This window comes from Ischnura elegans, unplaced genomic scaffold, assembly GCF_921293095.1.
Source record: "Ischnura elegans unplaced genomic scaffold, ioIscEleg1.1, whole genome shotgun sequence".
Taxonomy (NCBI): Eukaryota; Metazoa; Arthropoda; class Insecta; order Odonata; family Coenagrionidae; genus Ischnura; species Ischnura elegans.
In genome coordinates, this window is record NW_025791716.1 from 261,010 (window position 1) to 280,730 (window position 19,721).

The following is a 19,721-nucleotide window of genomic DNA, read 5'->3' on the forward strand; positions in this document are numbered from 1 at the left end:
AAATTAGAATAGCAAGAAACATTTCACAAACAAAGTTTGCAATATCAATCATTGATTGGTTCTATAATGTTTTTGGCATTACTGCACGTCTAGATTCTATATTTTCCATCAATTATTTCAGTCAGTTTAATGACTGTAATATAACCACGCAAGTTTTCGGCGTGGTGTACTCGAATTTTGTTTAAATTAATTATTTCCTGCAGTTAACTCAATCAAGACCGTTACTATTCACTTGATCACACTTTACTGTTGAATAAGTGATCCGATAACCTATTTTTAATCGTGAAAACTATTTTTTAAAGTGGTCGTAACGCCAAAACATCCGTTTTTGCAACCTCAGCTAGTCCATTGCTTAGATAATATGTTTCCGTCAGTCTATTCATACCATAATGTTAAAAAATCACTTGTTCACACTCTACTCTTGAGAAAACTTAAGAATACCGACTCGATTACTGCATTTTGTTATGACGAAAACGTAAATCAGAAAGTCACTACGACAGATCACGACAAGAATATATTGGCTGATTTCTGCTTCGCCTGTATATCGATGTCGTTGTAATAATCTCGGTGGATGCATAAAATTTTTTAAAAATTGCTTAACCCTAGATTTTTATAACCACCAGTCTGAATTATTCGTAATGTTCTCATACCCTCTACAAACAGCTGATTTCATAAATGAGCTTTTCGATGCGTATCATTATTACAGCCAAGGTTTAATATGATTTTTAAAAGTAAATAAAGCGAGTATTTATAATTACGAGTCAATATTCCGTTAAACACAGAAAAATATATGAAATGGTTATGTAAACTGCTACCCAAGTTTTTCATACTGGGAGAGGCGGAGCTTAGCAGTGGAATTCGGCAGTGTCTTGTTTCTCGTTCGGGGCCCGAACGTCGGATTACCGGGGTCAAAATAGCATCCGTTCTCATATCACGAGATTAATACGTTTTCGTTCCCATTCGTGGATTATTCGGCTATCCCGATAGATTGGACGTTAGTTTTTATTTTTCCGAATGACGAATTTATCCATTATATGTCTTTGTCGTCGGGGTTAACAAACTAATGAAAGCAGTACTTCCAAGAGCAGGCACCGTCTGCTAACAGCGACATTATTATGTCTCAAGAAAAAGTTTCGGCGGTGAAAATTCTCTGCAACTAGTATTAAATAAATGCCTTTGATGTTTTTCTACTGATTACGTGTTATAATTGCATGTCTACACTGGAGTTTAGTACTGATGTAGTCGAGTTCCTCGATTTGATGATTGCGTGATAGAATTGATTTAGTACCGTGACGAAGAAACTACATGTGATGCATTATATTTGGCTTCAGTTGATTGCTCTCTTTCCTATTCTCTCATCTCTGATGTTCACCATAAAACTTACAGCATGTAAGGTGTTTCGTAGTCCAGAAACCCACGCCGCACCGTACCGATTTTGGAAAAAAAAATTATAATGCAGTACTGGTTGCCTTCTCCTAACTTCAAACTCTAAGGCGATAATATGCTATACCGTCGAGACAGAAATGTAATTCTTATCTTTGTCAACACCATACAACGTGTGTGTACGACAATCACTTGGTTTCAGATTTTTAATCCCACAATGTACACTAAATTCCTGTCCTAAGTTTACTCCGAAATGCCACGCCGAGCAGTCGAGATGACGGAAAAAGCCGTTTATTTAACACAAAGTGGCCACCAAGCAATGTTTTACGTGTTATTTCACATCAACACACATTCTAGAACAAGATACTCAGCAATTCGGATTTTTAAATACCATGTTATTCGGGAAATCCGTGTAAAACTTTGTAGTTGAGTCGTGGACGTGAAAGAGTGTTAACGGTGACATTTGAAAATTTTTTCCGACCTTAAAAGTACGTGCTGGATGCATGAAATTCATTCCGAATACGTGTAATGTGGTGCTCTTTTGGAATCCGAAAGAAAATTGGAGACTTTCGCCTTACTTCTTGAATTATAAATGAAAGACGCGTTGAAATGCCCAAAATAGTGGTTCCGACGACCATTGAATAATTTTTAAAAATAGGAAGGATGCGTGCTGGAGAGTCAATATTCATAGGACATGAGCGTATAGTAATGATAATTGCGAATTTAAAAGAAACTGAACGAAAATCGGCCTAGTGGGAGGGGAAAAAAATGGAAAGTGACGTTTCCAAGTGTCCCAAAGAAAAGTGGGGGGGGGGTAATGTTTAAAAAATTCACCGTGGCCAGAGTTTTGCAGATATTTGAAAAATACCAACGGGGTCGTGTTTCGCAGGCATGTAACTAAAGCTTTTGTGAAAACGGGGTCGAAATTCGGAAGGAGTAAAATTTGCGCACTTGTCTTCCGTCGAGTAAAAAAACCGAGTGCGCCGCTGTTGTGAACTTACTCGATTTTTTGGATGACTCGATGTTCGAAGTACAGTACTGCGTTTGGGGTACTTCCCGAGCAGGTAAAATTCTGAAACCGGTGTCGTTCGTTCGGGGAAGGTGCTGGAAAGGGAATTGCGTCGAGAAATGGTGTGAAAAAAAATTATTTCAGGAGATTTAGAAGGGGAGATATAATAACCTTCATAAGGTGACCGCTGAAGTCGCAAAAGTCGCCTCCGGCGGGTTGCGGTTGGCGTGAAAAATACATGTCCGAGTGATTTTGGGAGAGGAGAATACCGGCCGTAATGCCTCAAATGTGAATTCGGTATGCGAGGAGCGGTTGTTTGGATTAAGGTCGTCGAAATTTTTTGTAAACGATATGTGGTTGGAGGCTGACATCACTCGGTGAGAGTGAATGGGGGGGGGGGACGACTTTTTGCCGGTATGGCTACAGAATTTTTGGAAATTCCTGGCTCCTGGGACCGTGGCATGCTGTCGTCCTCGGCCGGGCGGGGAAGGGCGGAGGGGGGGGGGGAAGAGGGGCGGAAGGCCTGGAGGTGAGGCGACATTCCTGGGAGGCATTTTTCTCTTCCCCTCTGCCGCCGCAATTCATGTGTGATTTTGCAAAATTATGTTTGGCGTAGATTATCTTAAATGCGGGAAGGCGTTATTTGGATGAAGTGTATAATATTTGATTGGTATTTGTCAACTTACAGGCCACAGCATCCCCATGAAAACTACTGAAATCGAAAGGATAATGAAACCGTCATTTCAGTGTTGATATTTAAGATTATCCTCTCAGAAAAATGATGCTCTGTTTGAAAATAATGAAATTACAAGTTTAACGTGAGCTGCCGCGAAATAAATTCAAAATATTGTGAAAAAAACATGCGTGCTTGAAGCATCGATCGTGTGCTGAAAAAAAAACTCTTTGATTCGGGTTAGCGGTGACCTATGAAATTCGTGGAAAATGGTAAATTTTGGAAAAAAAATAATAATGCAGTACTGGTTCCCTTCTCGTAACTCCAAACTCTAAGGCGTTCATAAGCTATAACATCGAGACAGAAATGTAATTCTTATCTTTGTCAACACCATACAACGTGTGTGTACGACAATCACTTGGTTTCAGATTTTTAATATTACAAATGTACACTAAATTCCTGCCCTGAGTTTAACTCCGAAATGCCACGCCGAGCAGTCGAGATGACGGAAAAAGCCGTTTATTTAACACAAAGTGGCCACCAAGCAATGTTTTACGTGTTATTTCACATCAACACACATTCCAGAACAAGATACTCAGCAATTCGGATTTTTAAATACCATGTTATTCGGGAAATCCGTGTAAAACTTTGTAGTTGAGTCGTGGACGTGAAAGAGTGTTAACGGTGACATTTGAAAATTTTTTCCGACCTTAAAAGTACGTGCTGGATGCATGAAATTCATTCCGAATACGTGTAATGTGGTGCTCTTTTGGAATCCGAAAGAAAATTGGAGACTTTCGCCTTACTTCTTGAATTATAAATGAAAGACGCGTTGAAATGCCCAAAATAGTGGTTCCGACGACCATTGAATAATTTTTAAAAATAGGAAGGATGCGTGCTGGAGAGTCAATATTCATAGGACATGAGCGTATAGTAATGATAATTGCGAATTTAAAAGAAACTGAACGAAAATCGGCCTAGTGGGAGGGGAAAAAAATGGAAAGTGACGTTTCCAAGTGTCCCAAAGAAAAGTGGGGGGGGGGTAATGTTTAAAAAATTCACCGTGGCCAGAGTTTTGCAGATATTTGAAAAATACCAACGGGGTCGTGTTCCGCAGGCATGTAACTAAAGCTTTTGTGAAAACGGGGTCGAAATTCGGAAGGAGTAAAATTTGCGCACTTGTCTTCCGTCGAGTAAAAAAACCGAGTGCGCCGCTGTTGTGAACTTACTCGATTTTTTGGATGACTCGATGTTCGAAGTACAGTACTGCGTTTGGGGTACTTCCCGAGCAGGTAAAAATCTGAAACCGGTGTCGTTCGTTCGGGGAAGGTGCTGGAAAGGGAATTGCGTCGAGAAATGGTGTGAAAAAAAATTATTTCAGGAGATTTAGAAGGGGAGATATAAAAACCTTCATAAGGTGACCGCTGAAGTCGCAAAAGTCGCCTCCGGCGGGTTGCGGTTGGCGTGAAAAATACATGTCCGAGTGATTTTGGGAGAGGAGAATACCGGCCGTAATGCCTCAAATGTGAATTCGGTATGCGAGGAGCGGTTGTTTGGATTAAGGTCGTCGAAATTTTATGCAAACGATATGTGGTTGGAGGCTGACATCACTCGGTGAGAGTGAATGGGGGGGGGCACGACTTTTTACCGGTATGGCTACAGAATTTTTGGAAATTCCCGGCTCCTGGGACCGTGGCATGCTGTCGTCCTCGGCCGGGCGGGGAAGGGCGGAGGGGGGGGGGGAAGAGGGGCGGAAGGCCTGGGAGGCATTTTTCTCTTCCCCTCTGCCGCCGCAATTCATGTGTGATTTTGCAAAATTATGTTTGGCGTAGATTATCTTATATGTGGGAAGGCGTTATTTGGATGAAGTGTATAATATTTGATTGGTATTTGTCAACTTACAGGCCACAGCAGCCCCATGAAAACTACTGAAATCGAAAGGATAATGAAACCGTCATTTCAGTGTTGATATTAAAGATTATCCTCTCAGAAAAATGATGTTCTGTTTGAAAATAATGAAACTAGAAGTTTAACGTGAGTTTAAGTAAGTGAAGTAACGTGAGAACGATAGAATCTCCTCGTAATATATTGCCATCAATGGCACTGTTTTCATCATCTTATCTTCTCTTAGCGCTCGTTCCATCAATACCTTCAATCTCCTCTGTATCTCATGTAGAAGCTGCCACTCGTAACCCATCATGTCCTGCACTTCATACCTCCTCGTAACATATTGCCATCTAAAGCACTGTTTGCATCATTCCATCTTCTCTTAGCTCGATATTTCAAATTCCGCTGTGGACGTCCACGGCGAGCGACTGCGAAAAGGCCCCCCCGCGCCATCTATCGGTGGAATCTGAATTACTACTCGATCACTCTTGCAGCGGTAGCTGTCGTGAGAAGACGACGCGAATAATTATTATCAGTTATAATTATTGCATGTTTATCAGCGGTTACTGGCATAACGCCGGTTCTGTAGTGTTCTTTGTGACGCTCAGCAAACGTGAGGAAAAGAGTGAAAGTGTCTGTGTCGATGGATGTATTGGAAAAGTGAGTGAAATGCAGGAGAATCAATAGTGTTGACAAAAGCGATGCTGATAGCCGTGCAGGTGAATACTTGTGATCCACAACCAGCGAGCCGAGTAAGTATTACTTATTTAAACACTTTTCACGCTCGTATTCGTCGACTGTGTTGTTCCTTGCGTTTCTCTTTTGCGTGGAAAAGTAAACTATGTAGTGATTAATTCACTGTTTGACGATGATGACGGTTGATTGATCCCAACGTGTTATTGTGTATCCTAAGAAAACCGAAATTATTCGCGGCATCCTTAATTGTTACAAGTTGAGTGAATCGTGGCTTAATTTAAAATTGTTTGCCTTTCTCTGTGCCAAGAAGTTGATGGTTTTCCCTTGCACTTTGTATCTTAGACACTGTGCGCTGTTTAAAATGTTGACGAAAGAGTTGAAGGAAGAATATTTTTCGCTAATGTTTTCCTTAGCAACGGATTGCTGGTTTCACATTAGTGAATACGGAATAATTAAATTGTATTGTTTAGCGTGTTATATCGTCGTTCTTTACTCTGCATGTGTGAAGTGATGCCAATTGGCAGATCTTGATTAATAATACGTGTCAATGCTAAGTCTAATAAGTGCAATGAAAGAACAATAAACGATGTTGACGATTACACATCCCATTCCTACTGTCAGGCGTCGTTGGTTATTTTTAACGTTCCTTTCGTGGGAATGTAATTCCTTTTGTACCATTTCATTTTTTCTTGGCAGCGGAATAACGTAAATAATTAGGGCAGGGACAACGTTTTATGGCAAGCTGTGATAACTTAACGTGTGATTTTAAAAGCGAACTGTTAGCATAACGAAGCCCAAGGAATGTTATCGGACGTAGTAGAGGAATTACTTTTCAAAAGTCAAAGGCAGACTCACAAACATTTCCCAGATTGTACTGCCTCTTTCAGTAATTCCGGATTGCTACATCATTTCCTTCGCCATACAAATTTTAACAGTGACATCCGTACTTGAAATATTGGTTTAAAATCGCTTGGAAATCTTCGAAAACCACGTAAGACTCTGCATTATGAGGTACGTTTTGGTTGATATTTTGAGCAGCAAGAATTCTCTCTATTCCAATTATGCAAATGTTCACTACATTGTTCTTGAATCTCGGCTTGACGAACGATAGTGCGCCACTTCAAAAACTCTGTCCGTTGGCAGGGAGCCGACCTCGATTCAAAGTTCTACCCTATCGACAGTTGCTTACGTCACACGCTGCCGCTTCTTGGTCGGGGAGACGTACCTTCCCCCACCACCATATCCGACCGTGGGAACAAGAGTCCCCTTCATGTTCCCATGCAGACGGGCGACTGGCATTTGTTTTCGTGATACGTATTCCCGACGGAAATATTTCCAACCCTAAAGTTTCACTTGCGCTATGGAATACTTCATTGGACGTATACACCGATCATTGATTGATAAATTCCTCGACATGACTATTGCGTGAATGTAATGAAAGTGTACTGTTGACGAAGGAACGATATCCATTGAGCGTTTTTTTTCAAGTGTTACACGTTATCTCCAAGCCTTGCAAAACCCTACTTCCATTAATGGCAGTCTATTACCTTTCCACATTTTTTAATGGTGCTATGCCATGAAAGTATGTGTTGCTGTCATTGAAGTGATTATCCTCGCGTGCAAGTCTTTCGATACGGCAGGTATTGAATGATGCCATGAATAGAAAACACTTACTCACTTTTTACGTCGACGGGAAACAAACGAAGGAGGCCATTGCGTCTTTTGAAAAATTCGCCCCTTGGAACTTCTTTTTTTTTCTTCCCGGCGTCCCCTGCCCCACTCGATGCGTTCAGGTTCGTGGTGGGGGAACCCGTCCCCCACCACCCGGATCCAAGCGTGGGAACTACCCCACACACGGGTTCCCAAGAAAGTTGTCTTCGTTGACCCAAGAATTTCCCCACCCCCGGATTCTTTCCACGTGGCGGTACCTCGCACGAAGAGACAGTGCGTTACAAAAAATTTGTGGACGAATAAAACTTTAAACAGTATGGAGGGAAATGTTTACAACTGACTGCACGAAATGGATTATGTCGCACTGGTTTTTTCTCAAACAGTCTTCATTAATGAATTAGAGAATGAGGAATACAAATACATCTTCCACCAAGGACGCTGAATAATCCGATTCACCAAGTAATACTTTCCAACTGCAACGAAAGAGAATGCTCGTGACGAGGGAGCATAATTTTAGACGATTCCGGCATTTAACGCGACTCCGGTGTAAATGGAAAAGGTGTTTACGATAATCCGTGTCCACCACGGCTAAAAATTTATTTCGAAGTCACGGGGGACTGCATTGGGAATGATGCATCACATTTTAGAATTTTCTTTCATTCCCGTGATTTAATGAAGGGGAAAATAGGCGCTCTGGGATTTTCTCACCCGCGCGGTTACCCGAAGGAATGTTTCTTATTTCAGTAGCCGCCTTTCCGTCGGCCGATGTGCGCAGAGAAAGTCTGTGAATCGCCGAGAGAAGCACGCCACACCATCTAGCGGCGGCGGCGGAACCACACTCGGACAGTTCGCAGCCAAGTGCGAAATAGGCGACCAGCTAGTTATTAGTTATTGTATGGCATATTATTACGAGACGGAGTCATTCACTAGTAACCGAAGAAGGGGAGAATATCAATAACATTCTCGCTTTTTCTGCATCTCCCTTGCAGACCATTCCTAATTAACATGCTGAAGTAACACAATAGCAGGAATGGTTTCCGATGCAGTGCACGAAAAAAAAATTATGTTAGAATTATGGAGTTATGACTAAATTTATCAAAGTTTTCGGTTCACGAGGGACATCAAAATATTCGGTAGAAATCAGCAAACGATTTGGATAAAGTGTATGAAATTGGATTGCTATTTGTCAACTTACAGGCCACAGCAGCCCCATGAAAACTAATAAAATCGAAAGGATGATGAAACTACATTTGTTGATATTAAAGATTTTGCTCTCAGAAAAAATTATGTTCTGTTTGGAAATAATGAAATTAAAAGTTTAACGTGAGCCGCAGCGAAAGAAATACAAAATATTGTGAAAAAAATTGCGTGCCTGAAGCATCGAACGTGGGCCCCGCGCGCGTGGTAGCAACGTACTCTAACAACTAGTCCAAATCGGATGATAAAGATGTCGGTAGCACCAACGCCGTAATATTTTATTACTGCAAATAATCAACCTTTATTCTGGAGTGCGAATCCGGTGTTCGATGGCTTTCATCGATTTTTTTCTCCCGTGTCTTATATGTCTTCGGGAGGCAATTTATATTAAGCAGACAACATTTCCCTATCAATAAAAATTAGCAGGAGGTGCAAAAAGTGGCATTTTTGATAAGCGAATTCCATGATTTTCCACCGTCGGTTGCTATGTTACGTCGCACGTAACGTTGAAAGAATTAGCGATGCAAAGTTTCCATTATTTGCTGTACTCGCGTTACGTCTTGCATTGAAATGTTTAGGTGTAGCAATCAGCCAACAGGAAACCAAATAACTTCGTTACTAAGGGTAACTATATTGTTCAGCGCTCAAGCGAAACAGTTAAATGTCACGAAAAGCTTACCAAATAATTGAGTTATGCTTTGAAAATCATTGTGGAAGAGACGAGTGTGTTCATTAACATATACTCAAGGCAGAAGGCACGGAAATTTATTGCTACGGATTAAGTCGTTCCGTGCGTTTTAATAGAATGTAGAGAAATGTGGATTGCCTATTCGTAAGATATTAATTAATCGGTTCTCTCCCTTTACTGACTAAATGTACGGCTATACTCCGAAACTCTGCGAACTTTTCTCGTGTACTGCGAATATGTACAACTATGGGAGTTCGGTTTAAGGATAAGTCGTTGACACTGGCAGACAGTGACGATATTACTCATTGAGAAGAGGAAGGATATTTGACGTATGTAGGGTGCAATCGAGGAAGGAAAGTAGACCTGACTACTCACGAGGAATAATTAATTCGGATAAGGAAATTCTTCGATCGCTCGCGAAAGGATGTAATTTCCGCTTCACTCCAATGGCTGGAGAACGATTGTCATTAACCGTGGCATGCGAAAATGTAGTAAGAACTTACGGTACCGTCAGGGAATATGTAAAATTGAATCGTGGACAACTGCGAGCAGCAACTCGGACACGAAACATTTTCAGAGTAGGAAGGAACGGTGACTAACAATTAAATCGCTCACTGCATTCGTCGCGGAATCAATATGCTAATGAAATGGTCCGGTATTCACGGCTTATGAATGAATCACTTCTAATCACCTATGGTATAACCGAGCCGAGTTCTTTCCCCGCTTATCCGTGTTATCGCGTTTTCTCTTTCCGTACTGCGATCGTGAACCCACTCTTGTCATAAGGACACTGCGCGATGTGTCATCGAGAGCACACACAATGCCATGCGATGGTAAAGTTCCTCGTCTCGCGACGAGCACCTACGGCCGAGATGTTCTCTGCCTCGCGGCCCCCTGACCTGCACCCGCGATGCCGAGAATCGTCAGCCGCACGGAGTGTATTCCTGCCTTGAGTCGAAGCGGTCCGCTCCCTTCGAACGCCGAAATGAAATGCAAATCGCGGGCGGAGGAAAGACACCGCTTGACAGTCGTCACTTCACTGGCAAATGATCATTTACGAGGCGGTCGTGTTCCGATCATGTACATTTAAACGATACTGTGTTTGATGAATGGATTATTTACAGATATTCCGTGCTTCGCGTCGTTGGAATACAGTGTGGTGTTTCATTGTTGTAAATGACAACATTTGTTTTCCGCATTTCACGACAATTGACCGCGGATGAGTCGATAAATCATTCATCGTGGCTAGCGTTCACATATTTGCGCCGAGTCGCAATCCGGGAAAGAAATCCCACCGAGAAACGATATTTCAAATTCCGCTCTGGACGTCCACGGCGAGCGACTGCGAAAAGGCCCCCGCGCCATCTATCGGCGGAATCTGAATTACTACTCGATCACTCTTGCAGCGGTAGCCGTCGTGAGAAGACGACGCGAATAATTAATATCAGTTATAATTATTGCATGTTTATCAGCGGTTACTGACATAACGCCGGTTCTATAGTGTTCTTCGTCAGGCGTCGTTGGTTATTCTTAACGTTCCTTTCGTGGGAATGTAATTCCTTTTGTGCTATTTCATTTTTTGTTGGCAGCGGAATAACGTAAATAATTAGGGCAGGGACAACGTTTCATGGTAAGCTGTGATAACTTAACATGTGAATTTAGAAGGGAAGTGTTAGCATAACGAAGCCCAAGGTATGTTATCGGACGTAAAAGAGGAATTAATTTTGAAACGTCAAAGGCAAACTCACAAACATTTCCCAGATTGTACTGCCCCTTTCAGTAATTGCTTTGCTACAACATTTCCTTCGCCAAACGAATATCAGTGGCATCCGTACTTGAAATATTGGTTTAAAATCCCTAGGAAATCGTCGAAATCCACGTAAGACTGCATAATGAGGTACGTTTTGGTTGATATTTTGAGCTACAAGAGTACTCTATATTCCAATTATGCAAATGTTCACTACATTGTGCTTGAATCTTGGCTTAATTAACGATATTATTTGCGAATTTAAGGCGAGGATTTGGTCGTTCGGTTTGCCTTTGTTGTCGAGAACATTAATAGTTCACGACAATTGACAATCGATGGTTCATTAGGTATGGCAAGGATTCTCATATTGCCGCTGCGTTGCGAATAATTATCCCAATTGCTTTCCCACGGGCGATTCCAAATTCCCAACTGAGATGCGCTTAGTGGACTGTTGCTTTCATCGACGAGAATGAAATAATATTTCATCAAGTAAAGCTGAAAGAGAATGAAAAAAAATAATAAAGTTGTAATTAATGATAATTATAATTAACTAATGAAAAATATTTGAAATGAATACTGGAAGGTACGAATAAAACTTATGAAAAGATGTTTTTTTTGCAGATGGAGTGCTTGTTTCCTGACGGAAAATGCTGTCTTTACAGAATGGCAATTTAAATTTCGTAAGTAACGAAAATTATATTTTAATTCCGGAGAATTATTGAAAAATGGCGATTTTTCGATGGAAAACAATCGAAAAACGTCTTCGAGTGCGACTTCGGGAACGCTCTTATGGGATTTCCCGGGTAAAAAAATGCGATCGGAAATACTGGAGATATCGCAGAGATCTTCTGGAATTTAAACGATTGGCGTATCAGAGTCGCTCACGAACCGGAAGGAAGCGAAACAAATGAGAATCGAGCGATTTATGACGTCACGAGCAAATCGCGGCCAAGCGGGTACCCTTTCCCATGTAAAATTTTTGACTCGGAAAGAGACGAGATATCGCTCTGATCTTCGGGAATCGAAACGATGACGTCACAAGAGTCGCCCGTGGACTTGTGGGAAGGGAAACAAACGAGAAACGGCGGAATTACGAGGTCGCGAGCGAATCCGGGGTGCTTGTATAGGGAATCCCATGTTAAAATTTCTGAAAAAAAAAATTCGAGATATCGCTCTGATCTTCTGGAATGGAAACGATTACGTCGTTAGAATCGATTGGGGACACGTGATTGGCTAATCGGACGGTAAACGAGCGAATGGGAGCGACGCGAGCAAATCCACCATGCTCAATGGGGTTTCCCGTGTTAAAGTGGCGAGAAAAAAAATTCGAGATATCGCTCTGATCTTCCGGAATGGAAACGATTGCTGCGTTAGAATCCATTCGAGACTTGTGGGAACGAAATCGGACGGTATCGGAGCGAATGGGAGCGATTCGAGCAAATCCCGCATGTTGCAATGGGTAAATTGCATGTGGGTGCGATGCGGGTTGCGTCGACTGCCCCTGCGAGGTGACGGAAATTCGGGGGGGAATTTTTTTCACCCCCCGGTGTGAATATGTCGGCGTTATCAGTGGCGGATATCGTGTGGGGGTTGTTCGTGGACGTCCGCGTAATTTATGCGCACTGCCCTGCCACCGGGAGGGGTTTAAAAGGCGCATTTTTACGCCCAATTTCGCGCAAAACCTCCATCATCGAGTCGTGGTGATTCGTGTAATTTTCCCGTGTGGTCCACGTTCACTGGGTGGACGCGTGACGTGCGTGCGTGTTCCAGGAAAATATTCTCCGCGTCTCGGGATGCGTCGGAACGTGAAAAATCGATGGGAAAGGAACGGCGAAATTAGTGGCGGAAACCTTTGAAATTCACTCGAAATTAGAAGAATGCGTTCGGTCGTCGTGAAAAAATTCAGGAAAGCGTGGAATATATTGTTCTTTACGAATGCGTAAAGAAAATGGGAAGAAAAGGTAGCGAAAGTGCATCAAAAAATGAAAAACCTCGAAAAGAGTCGGTGAAATTTAGTACGCGTCGACCTATGAAATTCGTGGAAAATTAGTAAATTCCATCGTATGGGCACGGAATCGAGCAGTAATGTGTATCCGTACTCGTAGTAAAAGGAAATGGAACGAGATATCCCGAAAGATTTGAGGTAACGGAGGTAAAAATATTAGAAACTTGAAAAAAATGTGAAGAAAATGTTTCGCCTTCACTTTCGAAAATCGTGGAAAATATGTAGATGAGGTCTGGAGAGAACGAAATTAATGGCTGAAACGTACGATGTTGTGTTATTTGCGAAAATGGAAAAGATTCGGCGTCAGAGTGTACCGTTGAGGAGTAAAAAAATGGAAACCATCGAAAAAAATTCGTCGCCACGTTTCGGGAGGACTTTGGAAATTCGTGGAAAATTATGAGATGCAGTCGGACGTGGTCGTAATTAAGCAGGAAAATGAATATTAACATGCGGAACGTTAATTTTAAAAATTCGAAGCGAATGCGATCGTTCACGGCGCGTTAAATGGAAAAGTTGGGTGAAAAAAAGTTTCCCGAAGTGGTAGGGGCGACTTTCGAAAATTTTTTGGGCGACTGAAATACGTGATGAAGACGTGAAATTCACAGCGAAAGCACGGAATGCGATGATGTGTCGAGAGCTGGAAGGATATCGGAGAAGTTCGCAATGGTTCCGGAGTAATTGGGGGAAGACGCGTGAAAAAGGTGCTTGGAGCGGTTTTTCCGACCTTTGAATGATTTTTAAAAATATAAAGTATGCATGCTGGAGGGCCAGGAACGTCTCGCGACGAGCACCTGCGGTCGAGATGTTCCCTGCCTCGCGGCCCCCTGCCCTTCACCCTCTTTGGCCGCACGGAGTGTGCTGGAGTGGAAGCGGTCCGCTCCCTTGGAACGCCGAAATGAAATGCAAATGGCGGGCGGAGGAAAGACACTTCACTGCCAGGTGGTCATTACCGAGGCGGTCGCGTTCCGATTTGAACGATACTGTGTCTGAGGAATGGATTATTGACGGATGTTCCGTGCTTCGCGTCGTTGGAAATAGAGTACATTGTTGTAAGTGACAACATTTGTTCTCCGCATTTCACGACTATCGACCGCGGATGAGTGGACGAATCGTTCGTCATGGAGAGCGGTCACATATTTGCGCCGAGTCGCAATCCGGGATAGAATTCCCACCGAGAGACGACATTTTAAATTCCGCCCTGGGCGTCCACGGCGAGCGACTGCGAAGAGCCCCCCCGCGCCATCTGTCGGCGGCAGATTGTACTCCGGCAGTGCTCGCGTCGCAGGACTAGACGCGGGTAATTGTTTATTACTCCGTAGCAACATTTTATGTGTCACCGTTAGAACGCCTCGTTCCTTGTGAAAGCGTGCATTGTAAATGCGAGTGTTAGTGTGGAAGCGTGTCGAAGGAGAGTGATGAAATGCATTGGCGACGGCGATTGCAATCGAAGCGTGTTTGTCGTCCGACTCTGTTCCGTTAAATTTCGCGAAATCTTTTAGATACGTGAGCGCAGAATCGAAGAATATTCTACCAGCCGCAGGAAATAGCACGAACTGAGTCCGCGGTCGACAGCCGTCGTTAAAGTTGCATGGCAACGGACGGTTTAGACCGACGCCGGGTAAATATTTGAAGGAGAGGAATGATTAATGAGCGTCTCGCCTGCAGAATACAAATGAATAGTGCAATAATCGGAGCTGTAATTGATTATGAAAAACATGTCCATCGTGGCTTTCAAAGATATTATCCCCACACACATTGTCAATCGCGGTCGGTTCGGTAATGTCTCGGTGTTGTAATTCGCTCGTTTCGGTAGAGAACTCCCTCAATTTATTCCTCGGATAAAATATTTCTTTCGCTGAATATCGTGGAGAAGTGAGCTTCGCGTAGCATTGCCGAAAAAATTTTTAACGAGCACCACTCGGTAGGCATGCTCTATTGGACGTGTCAGAACTCCTCCCAGCAAACATTGACGATTCAATTGTCCACGAAAAGAACCCGCGGAATCAGCAGTGAAGGAAAACTTAACGCCTTGCTTCGAACGACCAGCGTCATAAAATTTCCCGTGTGTGATTATCCCGTGACTTCCAATTTGCTTCACCACCATTTAATTCTGTTTCCTACTTGCCAGTCAATGCCGGGCCGAGACATCATGTTGTACGATCGTACTTTCTGTGATTCCTGATAATATCAATACTTCACATTTGATGAGTCGACGGTTCGTTCGTTATGGCAAGGATTACCGCTGCGTGGCGAATAATTATTCCGCAGTGCACTCCCACGGGCGATTATAAGTTTCCTACCGTGAGTCGCACGAGCAGTGCACTGCGGAGCGGACACCATCTAGCGGCGGAATGCGGGTAACTACTTCGTGCGGTGGCCGCCGTGAGAAGACGAAGCGAATGATTCACGTTCATCAGCGGGTTACCGAAATGACGCCGGTTCTGTCGTGGTCTTTGTGACGCTTTCGTTAATATTCATCTCTTCGAATCGATCTCAGTCGTGCCTCGTCGATTCCGTAAACCGGGCGTTTAAATGTCTTCGACAGCCCGCCGACAGTGTGCTTCGTAGGACGTCGTGCGTTCGATGATAAACCGTTCCAATAAATCTGTCACGTCCTTCGCGGGCTTTGCGTCCTTCGAAGGAAAGGTTTCGTGCCATCGCCGTCATTAGTAGTAATCTTTCACGGCAATTGAGATCCGAGGACTCGACAGTGCGTGGATTGGAATTTTTGATCTCGGTCGTGATCGATTCGCTCTCCCTCGGGGAAATGGAACTTTCAAATTTTGAGCGAGTACGCGCCCGGCGAGGCAGTCGCCGGACAGCGGAGCAGGCCCCCCCGCACCATCTGGCGGCAGCGCGTGTTACTCCTTGAGCACTCGCGATGCGATGCTCGTCCCGGGAAGGTCGAGATTAATTATTACTTTGCTGCGAGTTCGTCGGCGACCGCTGACGTTACTTCGTTCGTATCGAAGTCGTCGACGAAGGGACGAATACCACGCAGTGAATTCATTTCCGTTTCCCTCGAATGCGGATGCGCGAATTCTTGGGAAACATTCCACGGGGTGACGTTCATCTTTCCGAACAGAATTTTTCTCGGCATATTCTGGGCACGCATCGCTCGTGGTCGGTGATTGAAAATATTTTTTAATCGGTCGGAGAATAAAAATTACGCCCGGTGTTTTCGGGCCCTACGTGGTTTAACTTGGGTGATCGAACGAGAACCGGTGAATCGTACGCGGTGTGGCCGTCGGCGAGCACGCGACCGAATCCTTGAAAAGTTAGTCGTCACGATCGTGGCGACTCGAGGATAGAATTTCTCCGCGAGTGCGTTCGCATTCCTTTCCGTTGGATGGTCACCGGTTTCCGACAGCGGTCCCGTGATGCAATAGTCGATTCCGTCGTTTCTCGTAGTCCGTCTTTGAAAATGTGCCGTTGAAAAATGTCTGGCGTCGCATTTGCACCGTTCGAATCCCGTACGCGTTCCGACCGGACCAAGTAGTTCGCCCTCGGCGGCGTTGGTATCTGCTCGCCGCGGAGGTACGTTCGGGGGTCTCGAGCGAGGAGGGAAGGAAGCCATCTGGCGGCGGCGGAGCGATGCTCGTCGCGGAAAAATATTCGCGATGAATGGAGATTTTAATCGCGGCGGAAGCGCGGAATTGAATATTTCTCGAGGGAGTCGAGTGATGCTTTAAAAAATTTTTTGCGGAGAATCCCGCTGCGCGCAAAAGTGAGGAACGCGTGTATAGTGGACGGGGAACGAGTGACGCGGGCCGCGGAGAGGAAATTCGTGGCTCGGTGACCGGGGTTCGTGAGATAAAAATTTTTTTCTGGGACCGGTACGTTTCGCGAGGAACTTCGGAGTGTCGGGGAGACCGCGGATGTGGAGTGATGGGTCGCGAGAAAAATGCGTGACTGGGTGATCGTGGCGCGGGAAGCTCCGGCCCTCGTTTCCACCGTAAGGATCTGAGGCCGTCGGGGACGGCGACGGAGGCGAGGGAAAGGATTGGTGTCGGAGGCGAGGTTAGCTCTCACGAGTCTCTGCGCGCTGGAAATAAAGACCTCCCCTGGTTCGTAATCGTGCGTTCAGACTCTCGAAAGAGGGTCAGCGCCGGCGGATGGAACGAAGCCGCCGGGGCTTTTGGGAACCCGCGCCTTCGGGCTGGACTCCGAGGCGTCTCCGGCGCCTCGGAACAGCCCCCGGGGCTTCCGACCTGGAGTTCGACTCTGGGGCTCCCTCGCGAGGGAGAAGGAAGTCCCCGGGGGCTTTTCGGGTGGTTTTCCGCTTCCGAGCGGAATGACCGGCCCGTCGCGCAGACGGCGGGCCGGTCGAACTGAAAATGCTTCGTCCCGGACGCTCAAAAAAATTTCTGGACTTAGAATAATTTTCGCCGGCCCCCCCCCCCCCCCCCCCGCCCCCCTACCGCGCGGCGCAGCCGCGCCGAAAAATTTTTTTGAGAAAAAATTTGAAAGGTTTTCGGGTGGTTTTAGGGGACGTCGGTGTGTCTCGCATCTGGAACGCGCGTCTGTCGTGGCGACCGCCGTTCGCGAATTTTCGAATTTCTTCGAGATTCGGGTGCCGTGTCGGAGGCGCGGTCGCGATCGTGCGCGTCGCGGCATCGGACGTCGAAAAAAAATATAAAAAAATGTGGGATATTTTTTCTCCGCGACGTTTCGACCTCGGTATCGATTCGATACCGCGGGAGTATCGACCGCGGTCACTTTCGATAGGTTCGACTTTGTAAATTTTTCCCGAGGAGAATATCGATCGTGGATTCGATTTCGACGGTTTTCCGTGCCGCGGAATGGTGTTTTCGTGGGATGGTGCCGCGGACGATGGAATGCGCGATCGGATCTCGGATTTATTCGATGTCGAAGGTGGAAACATTGCAATTTCTTCCCGGGGCGATCGCCGTCCGTGGAGCCGATTGAAATGGGAAAATGCGTTCGCGATTCTCTTCGAGAAACGCTCGGGACGAGGTTTCGGCACGTCACCGAATGCGTGCCCGCATCGCGAAACTGCCGACTTCGTACGCGTTTTTCGGGAGAAACGTCGATGCAGAGACGGGTATTGGAGCGCGTCGATCCGATCGACTCGCAGGTGTATTCGATGGTAACCGTTTTGTACGGGATCGAAGCGGGGAACGTCGAATTTTGCCCCCTCGAAAAGCGTACCCGACGACCGTTCTAGTGGCGAGTTTGAATTCTGCGCGCGTTCGGTATGGCGCGAGTAGTTGGGCTGCGGTGGCGCTGACGATCGCGAAATACTTGAAATCGCCGAAGAACGAAGGCGTCGCTCGCACGAAGGTCTCGGGAAACGATAACGTCGTGAAAATAAAAGAAAAAATACCATTCAAAAGAACGACCGACTCCGAGATTCGAACCCGGGACTCTGGGACCGCAGCCTGGCTGAGGAAAACATGGCGTGACATATTAACGTTGCAATGACTTTTTATACAACTTTTAATTGGAATAATCGAATGGAATTTTGAAGATACCTTAGAAATTCATTCAAGTGATGGAATACGCTTTTCCTTTCACGTCCATCGCATGCGAAAACGGCCTCGGGGCCCTCGACGTGCCATGACCGTTATCCCATAAGAAGAGCATTGCAGATTGTTTTTCTTTTAATTTAAAAAAATATTTTTAATGGCCTCTATGCTTTCTTAACACCACAGAGTCAAAGGTTGGAGAATTTTTAAATACCATTCCGCTTCATCGTAGACATTTCGTTACCTTTCCCAAGTACTTTCTCTCCTCGAAAGCATGCATTTTCAACGTTCGACCAACAATGACTCTTTGCCGTGGCAACCACACCACAAAAACCTCTATTAGTGAGCGGGTAAAGAACGCGGTGCACTCACCGAGGAGGAATTCGTATGAATACTCTGTATAACGCGGTATTATTTGAAGGAATCGTACCGAGAAAATAACGTCTCGTAGACAGCTGATTGATGCGACGTCCGAGAGGTGGTGCCCCCAGTGGCGACTACGGAACTATCTGCTACAGGCGAGCTTGGAGCATCAGGCAATTAGCCCACGACAAGATAATTACTATTAATTTGCTGCATTTACTCTCCGCAGAGGATGTATCGTGTGATCCTCTATATTTCCTCGTGTGCAACAAATTTCCACACTTACTGTGTCGTGTGCATTGCAGAAAATTCGTCCGAGTGAAGCGTTCTTGTGATCGGTGCATTTTGAAGTTTTTCTGTGAAAGTCTTAAAGTAATGCGTGTGACCGTGAAGTTAAGCAGTGCGCAAGCGATTACACCATCGAGTTTTAAATGCATGTGTACACCAGAGTTTATTATTAATGTAGTGAAGTTGCATGTTAAGAAATATTGCGTTGCATCATACGGCCACACACTCAACCCTGGGTTCCCAGAACAGCATGTTGACATGAATACAACTTATGGGATATTTTTCAAACTATTCATTCTGTGGCAACCAAACTCCACAATAATGTTCCTTTTAATGTTACCTACGTTTCGATACGTCTCCCGTCCAAATCCCTCGGTAATTATGGCTTAAACGAATAATTTTCAGTAAGGCGATTGACATTTGATTTTTTGAGCCACGGTATGTAACAAATTTATTAAACCGTGGAGTCCTTCGCACAGACACTGATCACGAATATATGTCTTAATTTTCTTAACGTTTTAAAACCGTCCCCATCAAAATCCACTGGTTTTTACCGTTTATATGACATAATGTTGTTATCGAAAATTCAGCGTATGCTAACTGTCAGGCACATAATATGGGATAT

The 19,721-nt window shown here is 44.7% G+C and overlaps 1 non-coding gene across 8 annotated transcripts in view; it reads left to right on the forward strand.

The window, feature by feature from the left end:
- LOC124173581 overlaps positions 1-19,721 on the forward strand; it is a 289,573-nt gene that overhangs the window by 214,850 nt on the left and 55,002 nt on the right. For 3 of the 8 annotated variants that reach the window (XR_006868630.1, XR_006868641.1, XR_006868661.1), the window contains exon 1: positions 19,207-19,471. The exons of 2 other annotated variants lie outside the window; for them this stretch is intronic. This is a non-coding gene — a transcript (uncharacterized LOC124173581). Of the gene's footprint in view, positions 1-5,465; positions 5,705-11,572; positions 11,632-19,206; positions 19,472-19,721 lie in introns of those variants that run through there. 3 more of the 8 variants (XR_006868643.1, XR_006868628.1, XR_006868633.1) reach the window with 3 other exon arrangements.